This window comes from Haliotis rubra, unplaced genomic scaffold (assembly GCF_003918875.1).
Source record: "Haliotis rubra isolate DU_JTF1 unplaced genomic scaffold, ASM391887v1 Scf728, whole genome shotgun sequence".
NCBI classification, from domain to species: domain Eukaryota; kingdom Metazoa; phylum Mollusca; class Gastropoda; order Lepetellida; family Haliotidae; genus Haliotis; species Haliotis rubra.
This window is the reverse complement of record NW_025767444.1, coordinates 512,946-529,240: the sequence shown is the minus strand read 5'-3', so window position 1 is coordinate 529,240 and position 16,295 is coordinate 512,946. Positions and strand designations below refer to the sequence as shown.

The 16,295-nt window shown below is 41.5% G+C and overlaps 1 protein-coding gene and 1 pseudogene across 1 annotated transcript in view; both read left to right on the top strand.

Moving 5' to 3' along the window:
- Nucleotides 1-9,664: 9,664 nt before the first annotated feature.
- LOC124259550 (deleted in malignant brain tumors 1 protein-like) overlaps nucleotides 9,665-16,295 on the top strand; it is a 39,663-nt gene continuing 33,032 nt past the window's right edge. The window contains exon 1 of the mRNA XM_046693694.1: nucleotides 9,665-9,673. The gene's annotated coding sequence lies outside the window, so the exon portion shown is untranslated. The remainder of the gene's footprint in view (nucleotides 9,674-16,295) is intronic.
- On the top strand, nucleotides 10,370-10,461 carry LOC124259553 (annotated as a pseudogene).

The window sequence follows — 16,295 nt, the reverse complement described above, 5'->3', positions numbered from 1 at the left end:
CTTATGTATATTTGAGCGCTGCGGTCATACTTTGTCTTCAAAACCCCACGGTGCTTAAATAGGGTAAATTGACCTAAAACCACCCGTTTATTAAGAACAGAGCCAGCGACAATCCTCCCATACTGGGCTTACACGACCTAATATATCTGAAAAGGAATGTTAAAGCGGCGTAAAGCACGAATCAGTCTGTATATGAGTTACACCCATGCCTGAGACCTTTATTTTGGTTTATGTAAATACATAACATTCTAATTCTTTCAGGAGGACAAGATGTGTTTTCCTGTCTGATGGCTGCCTCCGGAGTCGACTGTTTCCCGGTGTTGCTGCCACAAACTGCCATGTAGAAATAGTTTTTTTAGCTTTTCACTTTTCTTATTAGCAGCAGAATTTCTGCATTCGTTCATCGGACAAGTTAACGTATTGTTTGAATTTTAAGCAATCCGTAAATGCGCTGTAATGTTGCTGGAGTAGCTAATACTGGATGTCTGGTCCAGAAAGCGGTTGTTTACCGCCTATAATGTGATATGTTTTTCAGCTATCTATTCATTGATGATAGGGGGCGGTGGAGGAGCTTAGTGGTTGAAGCGTTCACTCGTCACTCAGACGACCCGGATTCGATTCCCCACATAGGTACAATGCGTGAAGCCCATTTCTGGTGTCCCCCGCCGCGATATTGCTGGAATATTGCTACATGCGGGATGAAGCGTTACTCACTCACCATCTGATGATACAGACTTATTATTCTGTTGCATTGACATTTTCTTGAGACCAGTCAATCAAGATTGTGTTTCACGAATATTGATGAGACGAGTCAGTCAGTCAAGGTGGTGTTTCACGAGTATTGGTGAGACGAATCAGTCAGTCAAGGTCGTGTTTCATGAGTATTGATGAAACAAGACAGCATACAAGACGCACACCATCAACCATCCAGGGTTAACATGTGCACCACTAACGCCGGTCTGATAGCAATTAACATATGTAAACTATCCATATTTAATCAGAAATGCAGATATCTATAATGGCTGACCCTTTATTTGCTTTTAGTTTTGTCATAGCTTATATTTGATATACAAATGTATGTAAACTGATGCTTTGCTTGTCTCTCTAAATTGCAAATCCACGATTTACTTTTTCCTTAAAGTCAGGCCTATTTCCTATTTTCCATTATAGAATGAGTGAGTTTGTTATTTCATACTTATATCGTGGCAGTAATTCTTCTCGTGTTACTTTAAGAATTCCCTTCTATTGGGTTTATAAGTTCCCCTTGTTACACAAACTATCAGTGATCATTAGTTCTTTCTACCAAAGTTTCACTTTCATTACTTGAATCCTGAGAATTATGTTAACCTCTTAATGAACTTGAATGAGATTGGAAGAACATACTTTTCATGGAGCGATATTTTAGGTTAGGTTTGTAAACTGTTACTCATGTATTTTCCACACATATATATCTCATGTGCCATATGGATGTACTTATAGCATGTCCAGGACTCCAAAGTTCCACTCTAACGCTTCATGGTTTGTGTCCAGTATGGAACTATCGCTATGTGATGGATGATTCACATCAGCCCTGATGCCAATTTTGCTACACTATCACAGGCAGATTGTGGAGCTATTTCGAATATATGTTACAGTCAGATTGTGAAATCAGTCATTTCGTGGAATGACCAAAAATTTCAGTAATTTCGTGAAAAGACTAAGAGTGTCAGCCATGTCGCTGGATAATGGTATATCAGGATCACTTAACTAGGTTTTGCCTATTGAGACCACTGTCAACTAAAAGGGCTGCTGAAGTACCTTGACGATAGGTGCCCCAGAGATCCTCCAATCTGATAATGGATCAGAGTTCACGTCTCATGTTATGACAAAATTCAACTCGTCTGGCCAGAACTAGCACGAGTACATGGTACGCCAAGCCATGCCCAAAAGCAAGGATCAGTTGAAAGGGCAAATGGCGACATAAAGGACATGCTGGTAGTGTGGATGAGTGATGAAAAGACTAAAGACTGGCGACATCTTATTCATTTCACGAAATGTCATTTCACAATCTGACTGTAACATGTATTCACCACATTGTCAATGGGCACTCAGTATATCAATGGAAGCTTATCATACGGTGATATTTCACTCTCGTCATTATTCCGATACTTTGCTATTGTTGATGTTTATATATTTGTTGTTCACATTTTAAGGACCTAGTTGACAGAAATTTGACAACAGTGTTTTCTCCTTAATCACTGATGATTTTTATTCTGTATTGTGCAGCTATTTCCGTTTTATTACAATAAACACGTGCTTCAACCCAATGTATTGCTTCCATGTTCGCGTACATGTATAGTTAACCTAACTACGGTATTTCGGTTTGAATATCACGCATCCAGTGTTACAGCAAAACATACCAGGTAACTGAAGGGGTTCAGGTTGGCTTGGGTACATCTAGGAAGTGTCAAGAGTAGGGGCCTTCTTGTTGGTGTACAGGCTGATAGGGATTCATTATCATATTTATCAGAATATATATCTTTTATTAATATCTTTTTATCAGAATGACCCAACAACCATACTACTTGTCTTCTCATAGTCCCTGATAGGTAATATTGTCCCGCTCCACCCAGCCCCAGCTCGTACATGTAGTTGACCGTAGTGCTGGATGAACGTAGTAGACCGTAGCTGACCTTAGTTAAACGTAGTTAGACGTAATTAAGCGGAGTTCAACGTAGATCACCGTTACGACCGCACTTTGAACTTCAGTATACCCATGAAAATATATCTGAGGTTAGCTTGAATGCCAAATACACTGAACTGGGGCTCTTGCCTTACCTAAATGGTTCTTATGAGTTAACAAAAGCAGAATAGAAAATAATATTAGTGTTCCAAACCTACAATGCGCATCTTTACCAAAATCACGGGTAAAAAAATTGTTACGATACTCATGATAGGTTGCAGTAGTTTTCAAAACAGGCTGTATATGTGATACTGCCTTACGCTTGAATGAGAAAATCTCCATGTTTCAATTGCCATACACACATATTTCAGTAAAATTTCAATTTCAGTAAACAGTGAGAAACAGAAGGTTTCTTAATCATGCCTAAACTTTTAAAAACATTACTTATATGTTCTGTTTATTTATTAACTTTTGCCGAGAACTAGCTGAAGTTCCTAGAAAGGTATCTGTACCATGTCAATATTATACAAGGGAATGAGCAAAAATAGAACCAGGGAAAATATATATATATATTGGAGTCAAACCCACCACCACAGGTTTCTAAGGGACGTAGCTCAGACGACTGTACCAACTCGTCCCCCCAATGTGTTAGAGGACGTCGCACCGGTGCTGCCAGCAATGTTTCACACGACATAGTAACAGTTTTATGACGCAGCATCACGATCACGAGGGTTGTTGTGACAATCGGAAACTCAAACTGGATTTGGATGTATTGATATTCATTGATTCGTGACAGAGTTTATCTGTCCATGAACTCGATCTAGCTGTCGTGACATTCCACGAGAGTCCTGGGTTCATGGGGTGAAAGAGCAGTTTTCACATACAAACTGATAATAACTAATGACTCCAAACGGGTTCTTTTCGTTCACCCAGCAGCATAAGGGGATTAACATTTATGTTTGATTGATTGTCCAAATACTGTTCTTCACTGTGACATATGGTCCTGCCAGTTGGAAGATTAGTGACCACAACTCACTGATTGGCTAAGTGAACTGTATGCCAAATGGTAGAGGAGGGCAATACTTATTAAAGGGTAGAAGATTTAGTATCAAGAAAAGCAACTTCTATCAATTCCTTCCTCCCTCTCTCTCTCTCTCTCTCTCTCTCTCTCTCTCTCTCTCTCTCTCTCTCTCTCTCTCTCTCTCTCTCTCTCTCTCTCTCTCTCTCACACACACACACACACACACACTCACTCACACTCATTGAGAGCCATCCCTACATCTGCAAGAGGATAGACTTTTTCAAGAATTATCTCGATCCACTGACAACAGCTGCAAATCCAAAACAACAGCTGCTGAGTGAACGCTAATGAGGCCTTCAAAGTAACTTCAGGTTCACATAATCGTTCTCTCGTTTTACTACACTGTGTCAAGAACGGATCGCTAAACACTCGGATAATGTACAACATGCCTATGTGTATTTCCCCACTGTTGTCCCTAACCGAACAATAGATATCCAGCCAAGATTTCACAATCTTGCTTGTATATTAAACCATGCTTGTTAATGTGTCATATAAAACGTTGCAACACTGCGGGATTTCTGTCATGATAACCTACAAGCTGTCCTTGGAGACCGCGCACGACAAAGAACTGAACAGTGATATGACCTGTCAGTATTTTCGGAAGACACGTCATCCTATCGACCTGTCTCCACCTGCACGGGAGCAACGTCACACCTGTCTATGCTCCAAACGATCTGTACATTCCCGAAGTCATTGAAAATATAGTCTTCTTTTCCATATACTATCGATTAATCCACATCAAAGGGCATTCTTACGCAATTGTCCCACTTGTAAATACACAATGGATTTATCTATCATACCCGTCAGTAGAACCGATGGCCTGAACTAATACCATCCATCGTTCCAAAGTTTACAGTCTTTCACAGCGTACCCAGAAGCCCTGTTAATCACTGTTATCCCCAGCAGTATGGTAGCGGGAGAGGCGGTTGGGGCGGAGGGACGGGATGGGACGAAGAAAACGCAGGATTATTCCCTGACACTATATCTAGCTTTATGGACTGACTGGTTATACTCTACACATGGCACAGTACACACACACACTAGATACTGCGTACCTCAAACTACACCCCTGCACTATTCACACTAGACACTACTTAATTAAACTACACACTGCATACTGCACACTTCACGTTCACACTAGGCGACACGAAATACATAATATAGATGTCACATGACTACATGTCATTTTGACGACAAACGCTTCACTCTAAGCACGACATAAATGTATGAACTGCACCCTCGTCCTTGATTTCTAGGAATTGCTTGAGTAGATAAGTACTGAAAAGTCTCTCTACCACTCTCCTCCCCCTCTCCTCGCCCCTCCCACCCAACACACACTCTTTACTGTTGTCGCGGCTACTTCCTGGTAAGAGATCAGGAGCTCATATATATACTGAACCATCACGTAACTTTCCATAGGGTATCTCCTTGGGGTATTAAGTTTGAAGCAAAACTCAGCTTCGTCATACAATGTGGCGTGTTCATCATAGAACTGTAATAGTTAGTAATGCTGGTGTCAATGGTTGCCTAAATGTTACCTAAATGTTGTTAGAATAATTATGGTCAACAGGGTGATCAATCTGCGAATAATCCTTTCTCAGGATGATCTTCGTATTGATTAGTGTCAATTTGTCATATTGGCCGGCTGGACGTCACCACGCATAACACATCTCGTCGGAATGCACACGGAATGAACACTTGTGTAAGGTGCATGTGCACCTCAGTGAGAGCACACATGTGACATGACCGCCTCCGTGGTGTAGTGGTTAGAGCGTCCGGCCGGAGAGCGGAAGGTCGAGGGTTCGATCCCCAACCGCGTCATACCAAAAGACATTAAAAATATGGTACTTGTTGGTCCCTGTCTGGCGCTCGGCATTAATGATTAAATCAAGGACTGGTCGGCTCGGAGTCAGTATAATTTGTCTGAGTTGGGTATTCATGCTTCACTGCGGCATGGTATCTCAGTGGGCTAGCACTATAAAACCAGCTTCAGTCTGGGCTAGTACAAGCAGCCGCACCTCACCTCACCTCACCTCACATGTGACATGAGTGTAATACGGGACAGTGTTTCAGTGCAACGTGACAAATAGCTCGATGAATAGTGAAGTAACAGATTTGACATTACGAATCAGTACACATCTGTAGCGGTTGCTCACAATCCTCAGTCTACAAGTTCGAGACCGATTTCTCAGAATTCCACTCTTCCTATAGCGATATGCTATATAAATGTATGCCTATGATAATTTCCCGTTTGCTTAGTGGCAAAACGTTCCTTTTCTGAACGATCATGATATCTGTGACAGACCTAAAGCAGACTACAACAAAGGGCGAGGCATGCGGCATGACGTCATCTGTTTTGGGGTGAAATTTCACACCATACCATCCCGCGTTTCAAAAGTGAGACACGATGAACAAAAGCATGTTGTATAGTCAAACCTACGATGTCTCACGTGTGAGTTAACTTATGCACAATGCTGTAAATGGATATTACCGAGTGCAGCGTGAAACATCAAAACAGACAAGTAGATTTAAACACCCGCATGTGTAGTATAAGATATAAGATTTGGCACAGCATATGCTTATTGCACAAGCTCTAGGACAATGAGGTGGTACGTCTAGCAGGGCGTGGAGTCACCCCACAGATGACATGCTTTCATTGCTGACGGGGTTAACCTCTTTGGTCATGTGGACAATGATCAGAAGGTCTTCGGTTTAAATCCCAGCATGGGAAAAGCAAATGTTTTAGTGAAATCACAGTAAGAGACATTTACAAGGGTAAAATGGCATGTATGTGTTTGACGTGTATTGTAGGCGACAAGGATGTAGCGATATACATAGGCCATACATATATCATTGGCTAATACTACAACGTGACAGTTTTCTGAACATTACAGAGGGAATCTATTCATGTACATATTGTCGAGGAATAATATTTGGGTTGTCCATATAAGTAGGCGATTTCTTGTGTCAGCAAATTTGTCCTAACGGATATCCCTTTCTGTGATATTCAAACAGCTATAATATTTTACAGATTCGCCTTTTCCGTATTTGTGATATGTAAGTTGGTGAATGAGTGAGTAAGTTTTACGCCGCACACAACAGTTTTGTAGCTATATGGCGGCGGTCTGTAAATAATCGGGTCTGGACCAGATATTCCAGTGATCAACTCAATACTGGGAGTGTTAATGACAGACCAAGGTCAGGTCGACCTAGAGTTACCACCGCCGCCCAAGATCGATACATCAGGTTGAGACATCTTCGTTCAAACATCACGGTCGCATCATCCATAACAATTCAAAACCCTGGACTACGCCGAATCTCCGACCAGACAGTGAGCAATTGATTATGGGAAGCCAGACTTTTTGCCAAAAGATCACTTCAACGTCATATCGACCCCTTAATCAACGTCAACGGTCTTTGGAGCATGACAATGCTCGACCTCACGTTGCACGTGTTTGACAGGACTTCCTCCAACAAGACAATGTACAGGTGTTACCCTGGCCTTCTCGATCACCTGATTTGTCCTCCATTGAACATCTATGATATACTCTTGATCGACGCTTGCGCCAGCGTAATCCGCTACCTCAGAGACTACAAGAAATGTATACAGCATATCAGCAAGAGTATCAAAACATTCCTCAAGAAGGCATTCGGCATCTGTTTTCTTGTATAGGTCATCGCTGCCAAGCTGTTATCAATGCTCATGGTGGTCACACCAGAAACTGACATTTTACTCTGACCAAGTGGCTTTAATAGCCCTCACTGGTTTTACCAAACACTTCTGGATAATCGAGTTTTGGAAATTTGTAAAGTGATGATTTTACTGTAATTGAGCAATGATGTCATGTTTGAATCAATTGTGTGCACTCAGTAAATAAACACCAAATCAGCATGTCAAGTTTCTATTTTTGATGAGTATATTTAGACGAAACAGAACTCTAGTGTGTAAAACCCAATATTGTAGGCTTAGAAATAAACATAAAGGTTTATGTAATATACGGTAAAGTGTTACAAGCTCTTCTGAGCATATGGAAAACATTGAAATCATGTGTCAGGGTACAATCCGAGTTAACGGAACATTTTAATTGTCCATTTGGTTTACGGCAGGGTTGTATGTTGCGTCCAATGTTATTCTCATTGTCTATAAATGAAGGTTCTGTAGAAATTACTAATTATGGTAAACATGAAGTCCAATTGTTTACAGATGTACTTGAAATTCTAATGTTGTTATTTGTGGATGATGTAATTCTTGTGTCAGATACTATTGGTGGTCTTGAGTGCCAGCTAGACACTTTAGAATCGTATGCAGATAAGTGGGGATTAACTGTAAATGTTGATAAATCTAAAATTCTTGTTTTTAGGACAGGTGGGAAAGTAGCAGTTAAGGAAAACTGGCTTTATAGTGGGAAAAACATTTAAACGGTAAACAGCTACAAATAGCTAGGTTTTGTGTTCACGTGTAATTGTAGTCTTAGACAACCGGTCTCAGAACTTGCAACTCGGAGTAAGAAGGCTAGCTTTAATGGAATTAACTATAAACTTTAGGAAATTAGGACTAATACCTATCGAAATATATTTTAAAATATTTGACAGCCACATTCAGCCAATATATCTCAACGGGTCAGATGTTTGGTGGGTTAAAAGATACGACAGCATTGAAAAAAAATCACTTACAAGCATATAAAATTATTTAAATGTCGGTCCACAGACACCAAATGCAATAATGTATGGTGAATGTGGACGGTTTCCAATTTATATTTATTCCTACGTTCGAACGATGAAATATTGGTTTAAGTTAACAACAATGCATGATGGACGAATTCCGAAAAAGGCATATGATATGTTATACTACCTAGATACTGCTGCGTACCACGCATGGGCGTCTGAGATCTGCCATATACTTTGCTCACACGGCATGGATTTGTCTGGTTTTCACAAGCTGTCGGCGATCCGTGCGCTTTTATTCACATTTTTAAAGAAGGCTTGATCGACCTGTTTTACCAAAATTGGACATCTACTCTTGAAAACAGTTCACGTTATATGCTATATACAAAATATAAGAGTCTTCTTGAGTCTGAGAGGTATCTGTCTTCAAACGTGGAATATAAATTCCAAGATTTTTGCCTAAGAATTTGCAAGTTTATGATATGATATCGTTTAGCAATATCCTTAAACAAAGCAAAACTGAAGCCATAAACAATCTATTATACATACAACATAAGAGAAAAGTTAGAAGAAATAGAACTATGTATTAGAATTCTGAAAAGTTCCAGTACAGCTATACAATTATATGTTACTGATATTTTTCACTGGGGGTGTAACATAATCTGCGCAGGTAGAAAGGTAAAAAGGTTTTAAGAAATTGTTTCTTCTTTTCGTTTACAACTTCATACCTGTTTAGAATATGTACATATTGGTATGTATATGGGCCTGTGACCTTCATACGTCTTAAAGATTTTGATGATGATGACAGAAAAATAAAACATGCGACTAAGATTGGCTTTGGAAAATATATCATTAAGTAACCCTGTTTATTCCTTGGTAATTCTTAATTGGTTGAATATATCATTCGATCACTTAATGGGGAAAATCATAACCATGTGTCAGTTTGAAACACTTGAATACCTGTTGGGTTTAACTTAACTTGGATAGTAAAATGTGACACAACAATTATTCACCACAGCAGAACAGAATACTCTTTATAGTGTGCAGTTGTAGTCAGTGCACGACAAAGCGACGAGAAATAACCTTGAAAATAGAACATTATGTTCTTTGTTGTACACTACATCCTGTTTACCTCATACGGGTACTTGGGTATGTAAATACATCGGAAATGCATATTACTCTAGTCGGCGACTGCTCATACAGAGAGAACCTGCGCTACTGATCTGAAGTCGAGAGTCAGAAATAGAGGACGAGACTTTAACCTGGTAAGTGCCTGCTTCCACTGTCGTAGTGTATTCATGATGACAAGGACGTCTCCAAATGCAGGACGGTCGATTACTATAACCTTTGTTAACGATTTTGTATGATTATGGAGGGACATACCCGTTGTCTTACTGATGATTTAGTTTGCTATCATCAGCGACTCGTACATGCATACGTTTGTGTTTATTAATATTTGCGTATACATCTCTGCATTCGTTCCTTAGAACGCCTAAGGCCCCAACCACATCATCGTTGTGTTACTTTTATGTGGACTTTAGTTTTCAATCCTAGAACAGGCATCGTGGCGTCGTCGTCGTCACATGAACCCAGCAAACACTGACAAAATTAACACATCTGCTCAAAAACACAAACGGACAGAGATGGCCATAGCAAGGTGGTAAGGTTTGAATAGAAGTCAAATCCGGCTGTATTATCCTATACACAGTGGGCAACGGTCGCTGCCGTGCTGTTGTGAGAGCTTTTAGTAGAGGGTTCAAACACAGATAAAAATCTCGGCACAGTAACTTCTCTTTTTTGATATCCAGGAGATAAAATACAAGCCATTTTATGAAATTAGTTGTACAGGATGTTTATGCTTCTTGAGAGTCATGAAATGTAAATGTCAATACTTTCAAAGTCCTTGAGCAGAAGACTGTGGAACAGGTGCCATTGAACGTGAATTGTTGACAATCGACCTACCGAAATACTTTTTAGGGATCATTTCTATAGTATGCATCGCCATGACTTCAGGTAAAACTGACAGTCTACTCCAACCACTTTAGAAAGTGGTCAAATGTAACATATGTTATATTTGGGATTACACTTTCTTAGTAAAGTACAGATTCTAGTACTTTTGTTGGGTTGAGTCCCATCCGGGATTCGAACCCACACTCTCAGAGTCAGGCACCTAATCGCCAGCACACAAAGTCAGACGCCTAGACCGCTCAGCCACCGCGGCTTCCACAAAAATGGAAGCCGCACGACATGCACAAATTGTCCTGCAAATTCGAAACCGGCATAACGTCAACGGACGTCAGAGGTGTATAGATACTTGAATTTAGAAGAATCATCGCCCTTCGCGGGTCATGTTTTCAGTTGAGTGCCGATTTTCCTCGCACTTTCTTTCTCGAAAGACGTGGTCGTGTCTGGCCACATCAAAATGAACAACAAGCTAATGTGTCAACCTTTCACCTCATGACAGATGTATCTGTGGATCGGTTAGGGTGTGTGCTGATATTACTATTACTGAGCGGAACCCACTCCAATTAGAGCGAGGGAGGATGGAAGACAGCGTTGTGTTAATGGACAGTGTTGTCGGGACAACTTACTGAAAAGGTCTCTTGTCCTATTTGCAAATGTGAGGGTCAACTTTCGTCTTTAAGGACCAAAATGCCCATACTAACCTCCCAACGGAACGGCATCCACAAAATGCGTTGGCCAGAAATAAGCCCGGGTGTTTCTTCATATTAAACAAGTCAGTGAGGTGACTTGTCAGTGACTTTATAGTGATCTGTGAACTTAGTTGATTTTAGAATACAGCTGTTAATCACAACATATTTCCTTTGTTTTTATTGATTCACAGATGGTTTTTGTAGGGACTGATGCCTGGTTAACTTTGTAGTTTAAACTTTGGAATCAACGCTTGTCGAGTGAAGGAATGTTGGACAGATCGTGGCGATATCAGGCACGACCGATACGTTACGTTTACTTTATCAAAATAGAGCATGTCTTCAACCGTATTTAGTCTTCAGTCGTGGTGATGAAGACGCTCTATTTGGGCGTGGTCACAGTGCTGGCATGGTTGTGTGTAGCGCTTGTGTGCGACGCGGAACCCCAGAGCCATCTCACCTGGCTGGGAGGTAGATCGTTATATAGCTTGGTGTAACTCACAGTACAACAGTGTTGTGGTATATTGCTTCTGTGGAGATCCAGTAGATGCCATTTTGGAGTCAGGAATAGTCGAGAAGTGTCTACAACAGCATATCCAGAGCATTCTGGGATGTTTTTACATACTTTATTACGGGAGGGATGTATGTTTCTATCGTCTCACATTACATCAAGGATAAGATTTCTGCATTGAATATTCAGCCTAGACAGCCTTGAAAGCTTGACCACTATTGCTTTGTGATACTTATTATCACTGGCTTATTTCTGTTCCAGCTGCTAGATAATTCTGTATAGCCATTGTAATGGTACTGTCACTGAACTCTGTACTCCCACTCTGTCCCACAGTAAATGTACTTTGCAATAGTTTGTATTGATTTATACACCGATGTTCATTTTCTCATATGTTTATTGTATTACATTTGTTTGTTGTGATTCGGTTGACAATGAATTTCAGATAAAAGCATTGGTTTCAATTTGGAAACGAGACAATTGCAATAGTAGAGTGCATTGTCCATATATCGCACAATTACATGGATGCTAAAATAGATTTATCACTCGTATAACTTTTTTGTCGTTGGTGTTTAACGCCACAACCAGCAATATTTCAGCTATAGGGTGGCGGTCTGTAAATAACTGAGTCTTGACCAGACAGTCCAGAGATCATCATCACGTGCATCGATCTACAGAGTTGGGCAGGATGACTTTTGTCAACCAATTTAAAGAGCCTGACATCCAACCGCGTCGGTAGCCTCTTACGACACGTATAAATTGCTTAAGGCCAATACTAGCCCAGAAATATGAAAAGGCTAGTAAAGGTCCGAGGTTTTGTCATTGGGTGGATACGTGGTTGAACGTTTTCTCAACTGAATCGTACATCATGTAACTATTCAGTGTATATATGTGGATCATGCCGCAAACCTGGAGCTAGATTTGATGTAACTACTGTCCAGAATTATCAACGGATGGTACAAATTGAATAAGAAACGCGCCATTTCACCCCCTAATTATGCTATTGATTACACACTCGCATCTGATTTATCGAACGAGGAAAACCTTCACTAACGCTTTCTCACTGAGTAATAGTGCCACGGACACTTGCACCGTGCTTCAAACTTCTGCGTGGACCATCCATGTAATGAACTGGACATACACATACATTTAACCATATGTGCATCTTAGCACCTGCTATCAGTCCTCGATGAAAGACATCGTCGTTGCATGTCCGATGAAGTACCTCGGTCAAGGTCATACAAGAAATATAGCGTTTTGACTGGCGGACACGCACAGGTTTGACTGGTGTGTGGATTGGTCATTGCCTGGGATATTATGTCGCGTTTTGGGTATCTTCAAACAGTGGATAGCACTCCGTGCTTTCCAGGTTGTGTTTACGTGCCTTCGTCGTTCCTGTACACAAGCTATTTTCAACAGCGTGCTCTAGTCGTATTACCGTCCACACTGCCAAACGCTTCAGGACGGAGGGTAAAACAGCTGATCAAGGAGGAGTGGAGGACCAACGAGTGAGAGGATTCAGTGATACTTGAAAGATTAAACATACCAACAGCAAAGCACACCAGAAATGGGATTCACACATTGTACCCATCTGGAGAATTGAACCCGGGTCTTTGGCATGACAAGAGAACACATTAACCATTAGGCTACCCCACCGCCACTGGAACAAATTGAAATGGCAGTGCAAATTCAATGACGGTATAAATACAATGGCAATCTGCACCAGTAGTCAGGCTTTCAAAACAGGTCATGGCTGATGATCCTTGGAGAAAAGTGATCTTCATACAGCTGCTGCAACCGGTCCCCATGTAATGTGAGATGACCAAGACAAGACTGCTCTATTGTGTGTTAAGTAACAGAGAATGTCAGATACGTTTCATGGGGTTTGTTTTGACAGAAATCACAATCGAAAACTGAATGCCTCGTGTTACAGTCCTTTCAGGTGAGAAATGCACAGCTGCCCATTCCAGATGGTCGACGTAATCTTCATTATGTGCAATGATCTGACATACGTTAATATTGTGGAACTCAAGAACTGGTGGAAAACAACTTGGTTCGATGTTTGAGTGTGAAATTCGGTAGAAAACGATGATAATGGTAATTTTAGAATGCCAGATCTGGGGGTGACAGTTATTGGGTCACTAATACTTTTCTAAAGAACAGTAACAACGTGGGCTTCTTGTCATTCTCTCTTTGTATGATGACATTGCAGACATATTGTCTTCATACTAAAATCATTTCCGTCACGACCACTTTGCTAGACGCAGATATTTTTTCGAACACTTAAACTACTTGTGTATATGACATCATACACACATTGTTGCTGTTACTTTTCATATGAAAGTGGGTGGTGCTTCATGTACTTTCGACACAATTTGTAAGATTCACAGAATGGATTTGGAAAACTATTTCCATCCAACAATATTGTGGCTGGCTTGATTGCTGACAAATAATTGGTCATGAGCAAATTTAAGGTATTTGTCGCAAGATGAAAAATATATTTTACTGTTATCTGCTTAGTTTGTTACAAACTTGTTTAACATGTTCTGCTTTTTGCAGAAATATTCCTACATCACATCATCAGCAAACAATAGTCACATATCTCTTTATATTTTGTGTGTGACAAATATTCTACTAAGAGACAGGTAGACTCCAGTATACTCCAACACATTCCATCTATCGCCTACAGTATTTTAGCTATATCCATAGGTATCCACCAATACCCAACTAAGCTTCCAATCTATCCCTCTTGTAGGCTCAGCCTATCCACACTATTTTATGTCTATCTCCTAATACACTTCTGCATTATCACCTACTACGCACGATCCCCAACGCCCATGTCGCTTCAACGCTTCATCTGTCCCATTATACTCCACCTAACTGCCCCCTAATCCCAATCTTTCCACCCGACGTCTCACTCGTCCCTTCCACGCAACATCCACCCCATGAACACACATACTACCGCGGCTTCCACTAAAATGGAATTTGGGACAACTGGTGGACTTTGTGTACCCCTCTGAAAAGTGTAAATTGGCACGGCTCCCACTGCCGAAAGCTATGAACACACATGCCATTTAGACTGTGGTCAGATGTAACATGTGTTGTGTTTGGGATTACAATTACTCAGTAAGGTACAGGTTGTAGTACTTTTATTGGTCTGAGCCCCATCCGGGATTCGAATCCATACTCTCAGAGTCAGGCACCTAATCACCAGCACACAAAGTCAGCCGTCTAACCCACGCAACTCTACCACGGCTTCCACAATAACGGTGATGGACAACTGGTGGTCTAGACCATGGACTTTGTGTAACGCTCTGATAAGTGTAAAACATATCTACTCATCATCTACCACGTTCCATCTATTCCCTACTATACGCTCTTTTTCATATACCCTACCTCTATCATCCCCTACGCTGCATCCATACCCTACCTCTATCATCCCTTACGCTCCATTCCCATCTCCTACCTCTATCATCCCTTCTACGCTCCATCCATCCCCTCACCTCTCTATCATCCCCTACGCTACATCTGTCTCCTACCTCTATCATCCCCCTACGCTGCATCTGTCTCCTCTCTATCATCCACTACGCTACATCTGTCTCCTACCTCTATCATCCCCTACGCTGCATCTGTCTCCTACCTCTATCATCCCCTACGCTACATCTGTCTCCTACCTCTATCATCCCCTACGCTACATCTGTCTCCTACCTCTATCATCCCCTACGCTACATCTGTCTCCTACCTCTATCATCCCCTACGCTCCATCCATCTCCTCCCTACCTCTATCATCCCCTACGCTACATCTGTCTCCTACCTCTATCATCCCTTTTACGCTACATCTGTCTCCTACCTCTATCATCCCCTACGCTCCATCCATCCCTCTGCCTCTATCATCCCCTACGCTTCATCCATCCCCACTTCTATCAGTCCACCTACGCTCCATCTATCTCCTACCTCTATCATCCCCTACGCTACATCTGTCTCCCTACCTCTATCATCCCCTTTACGCTACATCTGTCTCCTACCTCTATCATCCACTACGCTCCATCCATCCCTACCTCTATCATCCCCTACGCTACATCTGTCTCCTACCTCTATCATCCCCTTTACGCTACATCTGTCTCCTACCTCTATCATCCACTACGCTCCATCCATCCCCTACCTCTATCATCCCCTACGCTACATCTGTCTCCTACCTCTATCATCCCCTACGCTACATCTGTCTCCTACCTCTATCATCCCCTACGCTACATCCATCCCCTACCTCTATCATCCCCTACGCTACATCTGTCTCCTACCTCTATCATCCCTTACGCTCCATCCATCCCCTACCTCTATCATCCACTACGCTCCATCAATCCCCTACCTCTATCATCCCCTACGCTACATCCATCCCCTACCTCTATCATGCACTACGCTCCATCTTTCTCCTACCTCTATCATCCACTACGCTCCATCCATCCCCTACCTCTATCATCCACTACGCTCCATCCATCCCCTACCTCTATCATCCACTACGCTCCATTTATCCCCTACAGATACCATCTTCTATGCTTCATCTATCCCATACGTCGCTCCATTTGTTCCCCGATACCGTCTATGTATCCCATATTATGCTGTATATCCCTTACTACACTGTATCTCATCCCTATAATCTCCACTTATCACCTTCTACAAGGAGCTATCAAAACGTTTGAACCTAAAATACGTCTGATGTGTGCATGATAC